Source organism: Ornithorhynchus anatinus, chromosome 19, assembly GCF_004115215.2.
Source record: "Ornithorhynchus anatinus isolate Pmale09 chromosome 19, mOrnAna1.pri.v4, whole genome shotgun sequence".
NCBI classification, from domain to species: Eukaryota; Metazoa; Chordata; class Mammalia; order Monotremata; family Ornithorhynchidae; genus Ornithorhynchus; species Ornithorhynchus anatinus.
Genome location: NC_041746.1, coordinates 34324419 through 34343291, shown reverse-complemented (window position 1 = coordinate 34343291; position 18873 = coordinate 34324419). Strand labels below are relative to the sequence as shown.

Sequence of the window (18873 nt, the reverse complement as noted above, 5' to 3'; positions counted from 1 at the left end):
GCTGGGCCGCCCCAGAACCCAGGTTGATTCCTCCCTTTCCCTGGCAAACCCCGCCCCATCGTGCCCTTCCCTGCCAGCGGGCTAAAGCCAGCCACGATTCCCGGACCGGCTGGGCAGGAACCAGGCTGGCAGCAGGGGGCAGCACCTCCTCGCCAAGACAGATACAGACCCTGCCAACCTAAGGATTTGCTCCTTCAATCCCGTAACATAATTGGAAAGAAAACTCATCAAAAATTCCATCCCATGGCTGGCAAAGCCGTGGCTCCCGCCCAGAATTATTCGCCTTTGATCTGGGACAGGAGACAAAGAAACAGTGGGTCTTTCGGGTGCTCGCCAAGATCTCGGCAGCCCCTGGTTGGGTGCAAACAACGTCATAATAGTAATGTTGGTATTTGTTAAGCGCTTACTATGTGCCGAGCACTGTTCTAAGCGCTGGGGTGGATACCAGGTAATCAGGTTGTCCCACGTGAGCCTCACAGTCTTAGTCCCTATTTTACAGATGGGATGACTGAGGCACCGAGAAGTGAAGTGATTTGCCTAAAGTCACAGAGCTAACAGGCGACGGAGTTGGGATTAGAACCCATGACCTCTGACTCCTAAACCCATGCTGTTTCCACTGAGCCACGATGCTTCTCTAGAACATAGAAGTGCCAATGGATCCCGCAGGAAATGGAATCCTTTGGGGGCACCCAAACACTCCCCTAATGAGTTCGTTTCCTAGTTCACTCCAGGCCACGACTACACCAGGGAATTCCTTGATCATATTTCAGCGTAGTTCACCTTGGCGAACGTCGGGTTGGGCTTGGGGAAACCAGACACGAGGACCCTACTTCACTCGGTTTTTTGTTTATTTTTTAATGGTATTTATTAAGCACTTACTCTGTGACGGGCACTGTGTTAAGCACTGGGTAGATACATGATAAGTAGGTTGGGCACAGTTCCCGTCCCCCATAGAGCTCACTGTCTTTACCCATATTTTACAGATGAGATAACTGAGGCACAGAGAAGTGACTTGCACTATTTTTTTTTTTATAGTATTTGTTAAGTGCTTACTTTGGGCCAGGCACTGTTTTAAGCGCTGGGGTAGATACAAGTTAATCAGGTTAGACTCAATCCCTTTCCCATACGGGACTCACAATCTTAATCCCCCTTTTAAAGATGAGGTAACAGGCACAAAGAAGTTACGGGACTTGTCCAAGGTCACACAGCAGACAAGCGGCAGAGATGGGATTAGAACTCAAATCCTTCTGACTACCAAACCCCTGAGTTTCTGGTGAGTCTGGGAGTGTGTGAGTTTTATTGTTGCTGCCCAGAGGGGCAGGTGGGGTTTTGCACCTGTGTGGTCCATATGCCTTCCGGTGCCAGGGCCAGGCTCCTGGGGCCAGGAATTGACGGTGAAAGTGGAACTTTCTGGGCCGCTGGGGTTAGGTATTTGAGAAGCAGTGTGGTTCAGTGAAAAGAGCCCAGGCTTGGGAGTCAGGGGTCATGGCTTCTAATCCCGACTCTGCCACCTACCTGCTGTGTGACTTGGGGTAAGTCACTTCACTTCTCTGTGCCTCAGTTCTCTCATCTAATAATAATAATAATGTTGGTATTTGTTAAGTGCTTACTATGTGCCGAGCACTGTTCTAAGCGCTGGGGTAGACACAGGGGAATCAGGTTGTCCCACGTGGGGCTCACAGTCTTAATCCCCATTTTACAGATGAGGGAACTGAGGCACCAAGAAGTTAAGTGACTTGCCCAAAGTCACACAGCTGGCAAGTGGCAGAGCCGGGGTTTGAACCCATGACCTCTGACTCCAAAGCCCCTGCTCTTTCCAGTGAGCCACGCTGCTTCTCATCTGTTAAATGGGGATTGAGACTGTGAGCCCCACGTGGGACAACCTGCTCACCATGTATCACTCCAACCCCCGGCGCTTAGAACAGTGCTCAGCACATAGTAAGCGCTTACCAAATACCATCATTTATTGTTATCATTATTCTTTTTCCCGGGGTGCGCCGAGGGATGCTAACTGTGTTTACGGGGCTCTGAACGGGCCGGGTGTAGGCCGGCTGCAAGGGCCGAGGAGGGGGCAGGCAGGCTGGTGGAATTGTGTCCTGGTGCGGCTCCCCCTAAAAATCTGGGCGGGTTGGCCGCTTGGGGGGCTGGGGGCTGGGGGTCGTCCGGAGCTGCTGCTGCTCTGGGGTGGGGAACAGTCCTGGGGGGTGGGGGAGGAGGAGAAAGAGGGGAAGAGGGGCGGTGGGGGGGGCAGAGTCAGGGGCGGTTGGAGAGGGGGAGCAGAGCCTGGGGGGAGGGCTTGAGGAGGGGGAGCAGAGCCTGGGGGGGCGGGGGGGAGGGGGAGCAGAGCCTGGGGGGTTGGAGTGGGGAGCAGAGCCGGGGGGGGGGGGGGGGGGGAGGGGGAGCAGAGCCGGGGGGGGGTGCCCGAGAGGGGAGGAGGGAAGAGGGAGGAGGGACGGTGGAGGTGGGCGAGGCCTCGTTACTCCATTGTGTCTCCTGGTCTATAAAGCTTGGCAGCTCAGCTAGGCTCGCCGGTCGCCTGGTTCGGACGGACGGAGGGACGGCCGGAGGGACGGTCGGAGGGACGGACGAAGGGAGGGAGGGGTGGCCGGCCGGGGCTCGAGGAGCGGCCATGGGTCCGGCGATGGCGGTGCGGCTGGGGCTGGTCCTTCTGCTCCTCGTGGGGCCCGAACAGGTGAGCGGCGCCGCCTCCGGCCTTGCCCGCCCCCCTCGGGATCTGAACCCCCCCATTGGGATCGGACCCACCCCCCCAGCCAGACCCCTCCCTATATCTGACCCCCCGATCGGCATCCGACCCCCCACAACCCCCTCCCTAGAATAGAGACCCCCCGACCCAGCTCCCTCCCTAGATCGGAGACCCCACCCATCGGATCGGACCCCTTCACCCAGCCCCCTCCCTAGATCAAAGACCCCCCCTCATCGGGATCTGGCCCCCCCCAGCCCCCTCCCTAGAATAGAGACCACCCCCCACCCAGCCCCCTCCCTAGATCGGAGGCCCCCCCCCCATCGGGATCGGAACCCCCCCAGCCCCCTTCCTAGATCAGAACCCTCCCCATCGGGATCGCCCCCCCCCAATATCTGACCCCCCTCCCCATATCTGACCCTCCCATCGGGATCGGGCCCCCCCCCCCGAGCCCACCCAGCCCCCTCCCTAGAATAGAGACTACCTCTCCAGCCCCCTCCCTATATCTGACCGCCCCCCCATCAGGATTGGGCCCCTTCCTATATCGGACCCCCCCATCGGGATCGAACCCCCGCCCCCCAGCCCTTTCTCTAGATCAGAGACCCCCATCGGGATCCGACCCCCTACCCACCATTCCTCTCCTCGGATTGTCCCGCCTCCCCCCCCCAAGTCCTCTCCCCAGATTTTCCCCCCAAAAAACACATCGGGGGGTAGGGCGGGGAGGAGGAGGTTTATCCTGTGCTGTGCGGCCCGTCCCATCGGTGGCCGGAGGCGCCCCGAGGCCCGTTTTCCCGGGGCGGGGCGGGGAGGGGCGAGCTCGGACTTTTGTCAGGTGGTCGCCTTTGTCCCCGCAGAAGGAGCACCGCACGGGGAGGACGGGACGCCGGGCTCCCTCCTCCTCCTCCTCCACCCTCTCCTCCTTCTCCGTCCCGGCGGGCTGGGGAGCGGGGATTCTGCTCTTTGGGGAGGGGGCGGGGGTCGCGGGGCTGCATTTCCCCAGCTCTGCTCCCCTTCGACCTCATCAGTCTGGGAGCAAATTCCCCGAGAGCCTTCGCCTGGCGGCCCGGGCTCCCCCACCCCGCCTGCGACACGACCCTCGGGCCCCCAAACCCCCACCAATGCCTCGCCCTTCGGGGTCGCCCCCGACGCTTTCCCGTCCAATCTCCCGCGCCCCACCCTTCTGCCACGCCCCTCCTGGTATCTTGTGCCCCCCAGTCTCCTGCACCCCCATTTCGGCCACACCCCTCCTGGTCTTTTGTGCCCCCTAGTCTCCTACACCCCCATTTCTGCCACACCCTTCCTTGATCTCTTGTGCCCCCCCAGTCTCCTGCACCCCCATTTCTGCCACGCCCCTCCTCGTCTCTTGTGCCCCCCAGTCTCCACCGCCATTTCTGCCACACCCCTCCTGGTCTCTTGTGCCCTCCAGTCTCCTGCACCCCATTTCTGCCACGCCCCTCCCGGTATCTTGTGCCCCCCCAGCCCAGGCCCCTGCACTCCCATTTCTGCCACACCGCTCCTGGTCTCTTGTGCCCCTCCCCCAGTTTCCTGCACCCCTCCTCTGCCACGCCCCTCCTGGTATCTTGTGCCCACCGGTCTCCCGCCCCCCATTTCTGCCACACCCCTCCTGGTCTCTTGTGCCCCCCCACCTCAGTCTCCTGCACCCCCATCTCTGCCATGCTCCCATGGTCTCCCCAACCCTGGATCTCCCGCGCCCTAGATTAAGCTCTGAGTCTTTGTTGTCCTGGGTTTTTGGCTGCGCTTTGTTCCTCTCCTGTCGGCTGCCGCTGCCCCGGGATGGGGCGGGGGCTGGAGCTCAGGCTCAGGACACCTCCTTCTCCTCTTCCTCCTTCCAGCACTTCAGAGGGGGCCCTAGTGGGGAGACTTGGAGCTTTTCAATCCTGATGGGGGCTGTTAATGAATCATCCTCTATCCAATCAGGCACGTACCACCTTACCAAATCTAGCAACCCCAAAGGTTGCTGTCACCCATCTGGAGGTCGACCAGAACTCTGACCAGGCCTAAAGCAGGTTGGAGTCTGAACAAGGGAGTTTCAACTTATTCCAACTCCTAGGAGGGAATGGAATGAAATTTCCCATTAGCGTTCCAAGGAGTGCCCTGAGGGGTTGAATTCCCACACAATATTAAGCAGTGAGTATTAAAATCAGGCTCCTCCTGGGAGAAGGCCCCCATCCCCATTGTTTCTCTCTATAGCCTAGAATTACTAGGAAGAAAATGAAAGGCTCTTTAAACCCAAGAGGGCCCTCATTTTGGGATGAAGTGCATTTCTTCACTGGACTTCTTGACAAGTGTGCTCAAGGCAAGCAGAATTTACAGGGGCCAGGGCAGCCACAGACCCTGGGGGTTTGTGTGGCCTCTCTGTTTAACCAAGATGACTATTTTGGTCATTCTCCCCACAGACCATCTCTCTGTGTGGCTTCCTACTCAGTCAACATTTATTTATTGCATTAATTAGGCCTTGCGACTGAGTACACATTGAACAGGATGGATGGATCCGTCTTTCCCTGGCAGGTAGCTGAATAGCAGGATTGGGAGCTGTACAGAGTACGTCACTGCTTGGTACCTTCCCGCCGGGCCACCCGTTGCCCCAGTGCCACGTCCTCCACTCTGCTCCCCTTCCCTCCCCTCCACTCCCTGTAACCAGAAGCCTGTGTCAGCAGGCTTTGAAAGCTCCTTGCTATTGTCCAGGCCTACTGGCATTGTCCCTGAACAATGGGGAGGATTGTTCCAGGCCTTCCTGGATTGTTCTCTTCCTTTATTTTTGTGGTGAGTGACTACACTGACCTATTAGGATGACAGTGGAGGTTGGGCAAGTAGACTGTAAACTAAACAGCTGGACTTGCCAGTTGAAAACTTATCTCCAGTCACAGGGGCCTCCAAGCCCTCAGATTCCGAGCCCAACTCGGTAAGGTGGGCAGGAAAAGGAGGAGAGATGGATTTTGCCTGTTACCTAAAGACCAACGTCTTCCCACTTGCTCATCCCATTTGAGACTGGTTGCCAGTGGTACCGCTTGGATGAGCTGGTGGAGAGACCAGACCAAAGGGCTTTAATAAAAATAATAGTTACTATTATTATCAATAATAATATTTGTTAAGTGCTTACTAGGTGCCAAACACTGTTCTAAGCATTGGGGTAGATACAAGTTAATCAGGGTGGGCACAGTTCCTGTCCCACATGGGCCTAACGCTCTTAATCCCCATTTTATAGATGAGGTAATTGAGGCCCAGAGAAGTGAAGTGACTTGCCCAAGTAGTGAGTGGGGCAGTTCTTTTCCTGATTGTTCAGGAGTTACCATGACCCCTAGGTGAGTGAGGGTTCCATTCTCTTTCCCATCATAGACCAGCGCAGCCATCAAACTCCCTGTGAGGGGAGTTGGTGAGGGCGGTCAGCATTCATTCATTCAATCGTATTTATTGAGCGCTTAATGTGTGCAGAGCACTGTACTAAGCACCTGGAAAGTAAAATTCAGTAACAAAGAGAGACAATCCCTGACCACAATGGGCTCACATCAGCAAAGTCTGAGAGGCTGTCTGCCACTCAGAGGAACTCAGGGCTCAGGATTACTTGAGGCCATCTCTGAGGCAGGAGCATGCTGGGAACCTCCCCGCTCTTTGTGGCTTCTGGAAGTCCCACCTTCTGGAGTGTTTGTTAGGAATCTATCATCAGGGTTCTTGTGGCTCTGGATAAAGCAGGACTCTCTCTGGAAAAATTCATTTTGGAGGAGTACCATTGCTCGCTGGAAATCCACTGGGAAAGACTCACCCAGTGAGCATGCAGTGCACAATGAAGTCAAGTTATGTGGTCAGCTCTGCTCTCCCATTAACAGGTCCAATCCAATTGTTCCAGCCCCTCACTTTTGTAGCCTGAATGACCTAGTTTGGCCAGCTGCCTGGATTGAATTAGCCAGGTGATTGCCAGAGCACCACTTTATCTAATCTCTGTGGCCAAAGCCAGTAGTTTGTTTTTAATGGTATTTATTGAAAACTTACTGTGTGCAGAACATCTCACTAAGTGCTTGGGAGAGTACGATATAAGAGTTGGTAGACATGTTCCCTGCCCACAAGGAGGTTACTGTCTAGAGGGGGAGGCAGACATTAATATATATGAATAATTTACAGTATACTAATTTATAATATATAATTTGTAGATATGTACATAAATAGAGTTGAGGGTGGGGTTGAGGTAGTTGCGAATCACCTCCTTTACTGAGTTGTGTGTGAAAAAGTGTAAAGCCAGAGAGGTAGAAAGTAAAGCAGCCTTTCCAACAGGTTTAAGAAGGGTTGGGCTAGGCAGAAAGTCCTAGGAAATGAGGAAGTGTCCATTCAGGTTCAATTAAGAGGATGTCTTCCTGGGCCAAATGAAAGGGAGAGATGAGCAATTATCTAGTGAATGTAGTTAATGAGGGCAGACAATCTCTTATCTTCTGAAAAGCAGAATTGCCTTCCCTTGAACTAACTAGATAATTGCCTCATCTCACCCCTTCATTTCCTCCTGTCTGAGGAAAAGTTAAAGGGAAGCATTTAGTTCAGTGCATCACACCCAGCAGGTGCTCAATAAATGCTATGACCACAAGGGAAAGGAGGATTCCCTTATTCACAGGTCAGATATCCAATATCATGCATGGTTAATGGATTTATCCCCCATCAGGAAATTGGCACCAAAACACAACTATTTGCTCCTTTCTTGGGCCAGAGGAGAGAAAGGATTGGCAGTTTGTTATTCTTTTGATGAGTCTGCCATTGGTTTGTTTCTGCCTTTATGCAGCTTTAGTAGAGATCTGGTCACAGGGACTGAGAAAAATCTCAGCCCTGGAAGAAGGGATTTGGGCCCTGCTTTGCTTCTGGGAGGACATGGAGTTTCTCAGATTTGGGGGCACAGTGGAGGACTTACATGTGAAAGTTACCCAGACGTGCCTTTGCCCTGTTGGAATGAATTCCTGTGAAGGAAATTTGGCTTTCACTTAGCCTGACCAAGCAATCATGTACCTTTCTAATGGGTCTTCCTTATAGATTCACCCTCAAAACGTCTCGGTCCCGACCATCCCAACCAACAACTCCTCAGTGAGCGTTACTTCTTCCCCAGTGACAAACCACTTCAACGGTACTACTCCCAAGGGGCACGGGAATAACCTACATGCGACGGCTGGCCTGTTCCTTCTCTCGCTCTCCCTGCTCCACCTCTCCTGCTGAGAGATTCCAGGTTGGAAGCAGCTGAACCTCCCTCCGCGTCATCCTGAACCTTCGGTGATGGCTTCCCCTGCAAGCCCCGTGGCAGAAAGATTCCAAACAGCTAGACCTTTGGCACCAAACCAACCCCCTTTACCTACCTGTTGAGTCCATTGGATCCATCCAACTTGGCATGCTGGCTGAGGTTCCAAGCTTGACCAATTTGAAAAGGCTTTGGAGGGTTGATTCACCTGGAATTTCCAAAGCCAGAATAGAGAGAGGGAGAGAGCATGCAATCAAAATTACTTAAAAATGTGGATGTATTAAATGTGGCACAGTACATTTGACGGACAGCTAGGGACCCAACTTGAAAATTGCTTTGAAAAGAGACTCAGTTTTCACTTGTAGTCACTGAACCCACATAGCCAAGAAATAACAAAAGAAGAAAAAAATTATGACTGTCTGTAGAGCCTGGGTATGTTCTATTGGGTTTTGATATCCGTTTTTCTAAGAGCTCAATCTTTTTCTCTGGAGCTCTGGAGTTGGCATTCTGATTACTCAGCTGTTTCTTAAACCAGATGTGCCAGGCAAGGAGGACTTGTTTCCTTCCCGAAATGCAGCATAGTAAGCGCTCAATAAATATTTTTTTTTATTGATCGATAATTGGGAAATCTGACTTTTACCCAGTGAAGTCCGAGGATTGACGCCTCCCCTTCCCTCCATCTCTCTAACAAGGAGTCAAGTTTTAATTCAGCTACCTTAGTTTCCTTCATGCCAGAGCTTCCAAGTACACGACTCCTTAAGTTTCAAATGCTGCTTCTTTTTTTTGCTTAAGTTGAATCATTTTTACTTTTTGAAGATTATCCTTTTTGGCAGTTCATTTTAAACATGAGTTTAAAAGAAAGAGACAAACCATTACAAGCCAAAAATGAGTCAATCAGATATTTGGGATATGAGGACTGGTTTCTAACTTGCATTATGTTCACTGAAACTTTTATACTCTTTCTGTAAATACTTATTTTTATCTTTATAAATCAGAGTAGCTACCTTTGAAAGTTTGTTTCTGTATCCAGTATTTTTAGATAGCGGCCTCAAGCTGGCTTTATTCAGGAAGTAAATATTTTACAGCTCTTGATGCAGAAAACTTTTTAGGAAAAAAAAATTAAGCTTAGGACCTTTTCTGTTCACACTGTCACATTCTAATGCTTCAGTTTCACAAAACGCAACAGGGCGGGAACATTCTAAGTATGTAAGAAAACAAAGCATCTCTGCTCCCTTTAAGACCAATCCAGATGTGCAGTGCAGAGTATCTCGCGGTGTTGCCTGTGTGACTGCACATTCCTTTATGCTACATGATTTGTGGACTGTATACTGCTTGGTTGTACATTGTGTTTGTGTAATTATGCTTTGATTCATAGTGACATCTCATGTTATGAAATTGATTTGCATTGGACACAAACTGTAAATAAAAAGAAATAAACAGGAATGGGCATTGCATTTCATTCACATATCTGCCAATTCTTCTTGTATCCCACCCTGCCCTTCTCCTTTGCTATACTGGTTGTCTATTGTGAAGAAAAGGTATTCATAACGTTTGGATAATGCAAAGTACTAATAGTGCTGGCATTTAGTGAGCACCCCCTGGGTGTGGAGCACTGTGCTAAGCTCTTGGGAAGTAAAAAAAAAAAGTGACACATTCCCTGCTCACAGAGACCTTTCACTGTAAGGGGTGACAGACAATAAAATATTTCCAGCCAAGGTTAGTGAAATAAATAATCCATTGTAAATTGAAGCAAGCATTGCTTCATTCCCCTATATGGTTTAGGCTTTAGCCATATTTTAGTGATGAAATGAAACATACCAGCTATCCATGACAGGCAAGGGCACATCTCCGTTCCCTATCTTGACTGCCATCCAAAGAAACCATAAGGCCATCTTTAGGGTTCAGTTAGAATGTCGGACATTGGTTAATCACTTGCTATGTGCTAAGCTCTGGGCTAAACTCAGAGGCCAGATCATCAGCTGGGACATAGTCACTGACCCTCGTGAGGCTCACAACTGAGGAAGAAGAGATGGAGAGAAAGTGTCAGTGCCATTTTACTGCTGAGAGACCTGAAGCCCAGAGAGCTAAGTGACTTGCTCAAGGTCACTCAGCAGGCCAATTGCCAAGCTGGGTCTAGAATTTGGGCCTCCTGACTCATAGCACTATGCTGTTTCCCCTATGCTCACACTGCACTCTTTAATTCCACCACATTGAAAACATAAGATCTCAAATACCTGATCTAAAACTATCTAATCAATAGAAATCCAATGCATATTTTTCTCCCCAAATGGGGTCCAACAAACACGAACTGAATTCACACTTATCTTTCTCAAAACCAGTCCAGGTCCTCGCAGGTTCCTGTTAAATTACCAAAGTGCGATGGGGACCTGGGGTGGGGTGTGTTGTGCCCCTTGACCCAACCACTATCAGACCAGTCACTCAGGTCTTACAAAACCGCTAGCTGGAAAAGTGAGGCATCAGGTCTTTGAAGGCCTCTTTGCCTCAGGGTTAAAATGAGAAGTACATATTTAAAACTAAACATACTCAAAATCCATTCTCCTACTACTACCACCACCACCTCCTAACCCTCTAAGAAGGAAAACATTTAGATACACGGGAAGTTTGTGATTTCTTGTCCTCATCTTTGGGTTTTGTTTCTGTTTTTGTCTTGTTTGTTTTGTCGAGCAATCCATCAGTGGTATTTATTGAGTGCTTACTGTATATAGAGAATACATTACAAAAGAAAAGTTAGACACGATCCCTGCCCACAGTGGATATGTTTCAAGGGGAGAATTAGTTCTCCCCTCAATCTCACTCTAAATGTTTCTGAATTTATTTTTCTTCCCTAGAGTTTCCTTTTTTCCCTATGTAATGCCAAACTGTTGGTCTGGTATACTCTCCATATTGGCTTCAAACCACTGTGGAAAGAGCATGGAGCCTCGGGTCAGGAGACCTGGTTTGTAACCCCAGCTCCACCACTGGACTGCTATGATCTTGGGTAAGTTGCTTACTGCTCTGGGGTCAGTTTCTTCCTCTGCAAAATTGAGAGAAAGATATGGGACAGAGACTGTTCCCATATCAGGGCCTAACACATAGGAAGTTCTTAATAAATGCCATAATTGGAACACCAAAAGGGTAGTGTTCACCATGAAGTATTCTCACAAAGGAACGGTCTTTGTGGGTCCCCAACATGGTTGAGATTGTGGGTCTCACATTGGCCTTTTCAGTCACATACCCTCAGAAGTCAATTTCACCATCAATGATTTCTTCTTCAAAAATGAAGGCCAACTGTATGCATTATATTCACCCTGAGTGCACACTATTGCTAAATTATGACAGGTTTCTCTGAAGTGTAGAAAGAGATATATAGTCTCTCCTCTCACCGATTGTTATTTGGGTATTATTAGTAAATATATCAGAGGCAGTCCTGGAAGATAGCGCAGGACCATTGATTTTCCGATGGGGTGGTGCTTTAAAGCAAGCTTCAAGATAAAACTCCATTGCACAATTTAGAAATATGTGACAGTTGTGTCAGAAAGCTGATTTGGAAAAAACAATATTTTCAGGGCTGGGATCGAGGAAGCCGTGTCTCTTTTACTTTCATTTTCTTGCCTTTAAATCTTCTTAGCTTCACAATGTCCCAAGGCGGCCAGAAAAGTCAGCAACAGTAGCTTGGCTTTTTTTAAGTATCTTTCCTCAGGAGAGTTCAAATGATCAAGAGAAATGATGACCTGGCGGTTTTGCTGAGTCTGGAAACTTGGCTGACTGGCAAAGAATTCTGTGTAATACATCAGTCAATGGACTGTATTGAACACAGACTGTTCTCAGGATAGCATATTAAGTGTTTGGGAAAGTATAATGCTATAGAGTTGGTAGATGTAATCCCTGTCCATGAGGAGCTTAGGATCTAGTGGGGACGGACACAAATAAAGTACAGAGAAGCAGCATGGCACAAGCCTAGGATTCAGAGACTCTGGGTTCTAATCACAGCTTTATGCCTTCCATGTGACCTTGGCAAGTCACTTAACTTCTTTGTGCTTCAGTTACCTCATCTGGAAAATGGGGATTAAAACTGGGAGTTCAACGTGGGACATGGACTATGTCCAACTGATTAGCTTGTATCTTCCCCAGTGTTTAGGTACACTGCCTGACACCTAGAAAGCATTTAACAAATATCATAAAAAAAAGAGTGCAAGGATGGAAAGAGACAAGACAGACAAGAATTCAAAACTAAACTTTTATCATCTGGACCATTTCCTATAAATGGACCTACCGGCTCCTGTTCTCCCTGGACCTCTCCACCCCTCCACCCCCATTCGAAGACTTCTGAATAATACCTTTGGAGGTCCTCTTGGCAACCACTGTATTCATGTTAATGTCACCATAGCAGGAAATCTTCATAGCCACCAACAGTTCTCAGAGCCCTAGTAATTCTATCATTAAAGATGGTCTGTGTCATTGCAGTACACTTACGGGCTTTTTCAGCTGGAACTTGCTCAAGGAAATTTGTGAAGCCTCAAGATTGAAGCCTCAGGTCTTGATCTTTTGACATCAGACACCTGAAATGTAAGCCCCGTATGGGACTGTGTCAAATCTAGTAAAATAATTTTGAATCTACCCTAGTTAAGCTTGATATAAATACCATAACTAACTAACCCATAACTGCGGACATCCTTCTTCCTCCCCGAGAAAGCAGGGGATGTGAAGCAATAAGAATCACTTTCTGTCTCAACACCGACATGACCAGTGAGAGGGAGGACGATCATAAATGCCATAGCTAAGTTCTCTCTGAACAGCTCAGCTTGTGAATGGGGACCTGGCACAAGGCCAGGTGGCTCCTTGGATCAGGTGATCAGTTTCCATGAGATCCTCTCCTCAGCACAAAGGCACCTGTGTCTAAAGGCATCATACCTGTTCAACTGGGCAGCCGCGGCGAGGATTTCTGTGGTGACCTGCAGTGACAGCCAGATTTATCTGACCTTTGGCTTTCCTGCATGATCTTGTCATTGCTTATTATTCCATCTTGATCATTTTTCAGCTGACCCAGAGCTGCTTCCCAGTCAGTGAAGGCACTGGAGAAGTTTTATGTTTTACTTTAAGGCCTTCACAGCCCAGGTCCAGAGCCCAGGAAGTCCGGAAGCCAAGCCAAATTCTTTTCCTTGAATTGGCTTCATAAGGGAGTTCCGCAGGCTCTGCGTGTGTGTGTGTGTGTGTGTGAGAGAGAGAGAGAGAGAGAGAGAGAGAGAGAATGTGCAAGGCAAGTTATTTACATGATTAGGCTGCAGTCTTGGGAAAAAAAACCCATCCTCTTTTCAGAGGGAGCAAAGTGGGTCCACTCGGTTTTCTGTCCCCGGCTGGCTGGGTTGCTCTGTTTTCTCCGGGAGAAAATTTGGAGAAAAACTGCCAAACCCCAACTGAGTAGGGCCACTGCTGTTGATGGGCTGGTTTCCAGTAGATGTGGGCAGGCCACCGAGTTCCCCCCCATCCCATCTTGGAAGCCCCTAGGGTCAGTAAGCCGATTGTCTTCTATCTACTCCATAGTAAGTGCTTAATAAACACCACAATCATCATCATCAGCAGCAGCAGCAGCATCAGTGGTATTTATTGAGCGCTTAATAATAATAATAATAATAATGTTGGTATTTGTTAAGCGCTTACTATGTGCAGAGCACTGTTCTAAGCGCTGGGGTAAACACAGGGGAATCAGGTTGTCCCACGTGGGGCTCACAGTCTTAATCCCCATTTTACAGATGAGGGAACTGAGGCACAGAGAAGTTAAGTGACTTGCCCACAGTCACACAGCTGACAAGTGGCAGAGCTGGGATTCGAACTCATGAGCCCTGACTCCAAAGCCCGTGCTCTTTCCACTGCGCCACGCTGCTTCTCTGTGTGGAGAGTACAATACAGATTTGGTAGACACTTTCCCTTCCCACGACAAGTGTTCATCCTTATCAGTCAATCAGTAATGTTGGTTAGTGATGGATTAGTAGTGAATATTGCTAGCATTTAACATCTGGGAGTCCATGTGAAACCACTTATTCAAGAAGTTGATTCTAAACCTTCTTCGATTTACTGAGGATTTTCAGCCTGCACAGCTTTTTGTGGTCATGCTAATACCTTGGATTCTATGCAGTGCTTTTATTTTGCAAAGCTCTTTCCGATTTCTTTTCTTATTTCTGTCTAATGAACATCTCTGAGAGGCAGGGAAAAACAGGTATTATTATCCCAGTTTTACATATGAGGAACTGAATTCCACCTGCTGGGTGGAAAAATGCTTCCTCTGGTCTGCTACCACTCTTCAGCCCCTCGTCCTAACAATTCTGAATTTGCCCTGTCTACTCCTTCCCGATCTATAGGCTTCAATCCTTCCCCTCTCTGTCCACCTTTTTGTGTCCAGACTGAAGAAGTCTTCTGACCAGATTGTAAGCTCTATCTGGACAGGGATCATGTCTCCCTACTCTATTGTATTGCATTCTCCCAAGTACTTGGAACAGTGCTCTGCATATAGTAAGTCCTCAATAAATATCATTGATTCACTGATTGATTCTCATCCTTTCAGCCTTCCCTCCAAGGGAAGCTTCTTCACCCCATGACCATCCTGAGCTTCTCTGAGCCACCAGCTTTGTCCTGCCCTGTTGTCCCATGATGTGGTATCCAGGTGGGCTGGATCTGGGAGTCTCATGGTTTTCTGTAGAAGCAAGACTCTGGCTTTGGTTTTGTGTTGCATCCCCTTCCCAGTGGGTCACCCCAGCCCAGCCAGCAGACAGCCAGAATGCCTGTTCTGTCTGGAATGTTTCAAGTTCCCTGGGCTTTGCTTGCCTCAGCAAAGAAAGCTTGTAGCTCATTCTGCCCATCCAGCTCTAGACAATCGTGGATCACCTGAGACGTTTCTCAAAAAAATGCAGCTTGTGAATGGCACAGGGTCACTAGGGAGGTCTTGTCTTGCAGGTGGTGGTGGGGTTCCTGATTAGCTCAGGACTGATGTGCAGCATGCTGCTATGTTGCTCAAGGCAACACTCCCCGGTTACCCAACCTTTCCTTTTCTAGGGGAAGCAGCGTGGCTCAGTGGAAAGAGCCTGTGCTTTGGAGTCAGAGGTCATGGGTTCGACTCCCAGCTCTGCCACTTGTCAGCTATGTGACTGTGGACAAGTCACTTAACTTCTCTGTGCCTCAGTTACCTCATCTGTAAAATGGGGATTAACTGTGAGCCTCACATGGGATGACCTGGTTACCCTGTATCTACCCCAGCGCTTAGAACAGTGCTCTGCACATAGTAAGCGCTTAACAAATACCAATATTATTATTATTACTGCATTCTGTAGAATGGTGTTTGAACCCAGAGATTGGATTCTACAGAGGGAAATAGTCCCTAGTTCTGCCATCTTGTTCAAGTGAGAAACACAGAGTGAAAACCTGACTACTTGTGTTTTGCTGCCTGTCTCCCCCTTTTAGACTGTGAGCCCATTGTTGGGCAGGGATTGTCTCTATCTGTTGCCGAATTGTACATTTAAAGTGCTCAGTACAGTGCTCTGCACACAGTAAGTGCTCAATAAATATGATTGAATGAATGAATGAATGAAAACCCAAGTTGTCCCATTAATTGTCTGATGTGTGATCTGTTTCAGATGGAGGGGTCTATTCTGAGAAGCCTGCAGGACAGGCAGGTTTTAAGAGTCAAGTTTGGTCTTTCCTGACTTTCTTTTTCATCATCATCATCATCGACTAAGCATCCTCCCTGGGCAGAGAGCACTGTAGTGGATGCCTGATGTGGGTGGAGATTGCTGCCCCGTACTAGGCATTTGAGAGCATACAGTAGAAGGCACAGTCCGTACTGGGTCAAATAACTCACCATTTGAGTTTCCATGTATCTTGTTTTGGAGGAAAACATCAAATCCTTCCTCTTTGCTTGGTGTAAATGTGTTGTTGTTTCCCAGAGCCCATGCCACTGTGGAGTGCAGCCGAGTCACCCCCAAAGAGGGCAGCTCGAATTCTCCCCAGCACCAAGGGTTGCTGCTTGCTTGGATAGTGATAGTTCTGTTCCAAACCTGACTGCAGAGAGAACAATTCTGCCCCTGCTCACTTAGCCGCCCAGAGGATTGCATTTTAGGAGGGAAATAATCTCTCTCTAAAATAGGCCAATGGGGTGTTTAGGAAAGTCACAGCTCAGGTTTAAGGGCTTTGGAGATAATGTTTGACGTGGATAACAACTGATAAGATTTTAGTAAATCAATCAATCAGTGGTATTTATTGAGTGTTTATTTGGTGCAGAGCATTGCACTAAACCCTCGGGAAAGTATAATACAATTTGTCAGCTGTGTGACCTTGTCCAAATCATTTAACTTTTCTGTGCCTCATGGGGATTAAGACTGTGAGTCCACTGTAAGATATGAACTGTGTCCAACCGGATTAGTTTTATATCTATCCTAGTGCTTAGTACAGTGCCTGGAATACAGTAAGTGCTTAACAAATACCATTAACCCTCCTACCCTGAAACAGACTTAGTAGACATAGTCCCTGCCCACAAGGAGCTTACAGTCTAGATGGGGAGACACAGACATTAAAATAAATAAATAAATGAATTAGATATGTATATACATTATTTGGGAGTGAGGGGTAAATATCAGGTGCTTAAGCCTAATCCATGTGGGTTTTCTCACATGAATAGGTGTGGAAAGAAAAAAAAAAGGATCCCAGAGGTGGGGAGGGGCAGGGAAGGGGCAGGAATGTGTCCTCGAAGGCTGGACACTTGGATGGGCAAAGACATGGGAAATCTGTACGTTGCCCATCGCCCATCAGGGTTGCTGAACCTGGCTAATACAAAATGCAAAATTGAATGAAGAATCCGTCATCTCTGCTGGTCACTACCCTGAGTGGCATCTAGGTCAGCACTGCCGGGATATGACAGTTGTCTGAAGCAGTGGCACGAATGAGACCAGCACAGCAGTCCATTAAATCAGCTTCACATTCAAGCCAAAACACAAGTTGGTCTAGAGAGGGACCACCACAGTGAGATGGGAGGCAGGATATGATAAATGTCACTAGCCTCCTGGACACAGCTAGAAAAACTAGTGTAGAAGTCAAGAGCTGATGTTACCCCAGCCCTCTGACTGCCCCCAGACCACTGAACTGAGTTAATCTTTCAATCCTTCCTATTTAGACTGTTAGCCCCATAATAATAATAATGATAATTATGGTATTTGCTAAGCACTTACTATGTGCCAGGCCCTGTACTAAGCACTGGAATAGATACAAGATAATCGGGTTGGACATAGTCCTTGTCCCGCATGGGGCTCATTCTCTTAATCCCCATTTTACAGATGAGGTAACTGAGACACAGAGAAGTGAAATGACTAGCTTAAGGTCATACAGCAGACAGGTGGTTGAGTTGGGACTAGAACCCAGTTCTTCTGACTCCCAGGCCCATGCACTTTCCACTAGGCCATGCTGCTTCTCATGTGAGAAAGGGACTGTTATTAGCTTGTATCTACCCCAGTGCTTAGTACAGTGCCTGGCACATAATAAGCGCTTAACAAATACCATTAAAAAAAGAGGAAAGAAAGTGGCAGCAGGTCAGAGAACCTGTCACAGCCTCTCTGTCTGTCTGTGTGTGTCTCTCTCATTCTGCACAGCTGGCATTGCCAGGGCAACATGCTTTGACTCTCTTGCACTGTCTCTCCTCTAAACCACTTAGTGTTCAAGGAAAATATGGGAATGTTCTTTTTGAGGAAGGCAACCGCTATCTGCCCTGTTGTATAAACACGAAACCAGAGTCAACGGGAATCGTATTGGTGTACACTATCCTTAATGGACAAATGGGGACATCTGAGGGCTTTTGTCCAATTAAAGTGAAATTATAATGGTTTCGGCTGGCGGTGGAGGACACTTATCATGATAATGAATGTCAGAGAGAAGATGCATTTGTTGCCAGTAGAGCTCAGACCAAGCCTTTCTTCAGTATTACATCTTAGCCTGTTCTCCAACAGCAAAATTGCAGTTGTCGCTTCCCAATGAGTAAGAGATGTATAAAAATAAACTAAGTGAGTAATTAAATAGGGGCAGAATGAAGAAGGATGATATCACTTATGGCTTATGATGTTTATGGAGGCTGATATTAAGGGGAAAAGGTTGTTGGGAATGGATACACCCTGCTTGGAAGGACCCAAGGCATGGAAGGGAGAATGTGGTGGAAAGATACACAGGACAAGGCAGAAAGTCTAATATGTATATGTGTATTTGTATATTTCACAGTATATTTACTTGCACATTCAATTATTTTCTCAGCTGTTCATCCTGGTACTGTCTATACTGCTTCTTATTTCTACTCATTCTTCTCCCAGTTATGTCTATCTGTAAGTCATTTCTGTCTGTCTCCCCTAATAGAGCATAAGCTTGATGGCACAGAATGTGTGTTTTGCCACTGCTCTACTCTTTCAAGCTCTCAGTACAGTGCTGGGCCTGCAGTAGGTGCTCATTAGAGGCCAGGGAAATATGCAGTTGTTCAGGGGGTAGACAAAGGAAGCAGTGAAGCAGCATGGCCTAGGGGAAAGAGAATGGGCCTGGGAATCAGAGGACCTGGGTTCTGATCCGACGATTACTCTCCCCTCCTTTGAAGCCTTATTGAAGGCACGTTTCTTCCAAGAGGCCTTCCCTGATTAAGCCCTTCTTTTCCTTTTCTTCCACTCCTTTCTGTGTCGCCCTGACTTTCTCCCTTTATTCATCCCCGCTCCCAGCCCCACAGAACTTATATATATATCCATAATTTATTTATTTATATTACTGTCAGTTTCCTCCTCTAGACTGTAAACTCACTGTGGGCAGGGAATGTGTCTGTTATATTGTTATACTGTACTCTCCCAAGTGGTTAGTAGAGTGCTCTGCACACAGTAAGTGCTCAATAAATATGACTGATTGATAGATTGATTGATCCCAGATCTGCCACTTGCCT

At 48.2% G+C, this 18873-nt stretch overlaps 1 long non-coding RNA gene across 1 annotated transcript; it reads left to right on the top strand.

Annotated features, from left to right (window-relative positions):
• Window positions 1-2489: 2489 nt before the first annotated feature.
• LOC114805755 lies at window positions 2490-9387 on the top strand. The gene is made up of 2 exons (XR_003753778.2): window positions 2490-2692; window positions 7730-9387. It is a non-coding gene; the product is annotated as an uncharacterized LOC114805755 (long non-coding RNA).
• Window positions 9388-18873: the final 9486 nt, after the last annotated feature.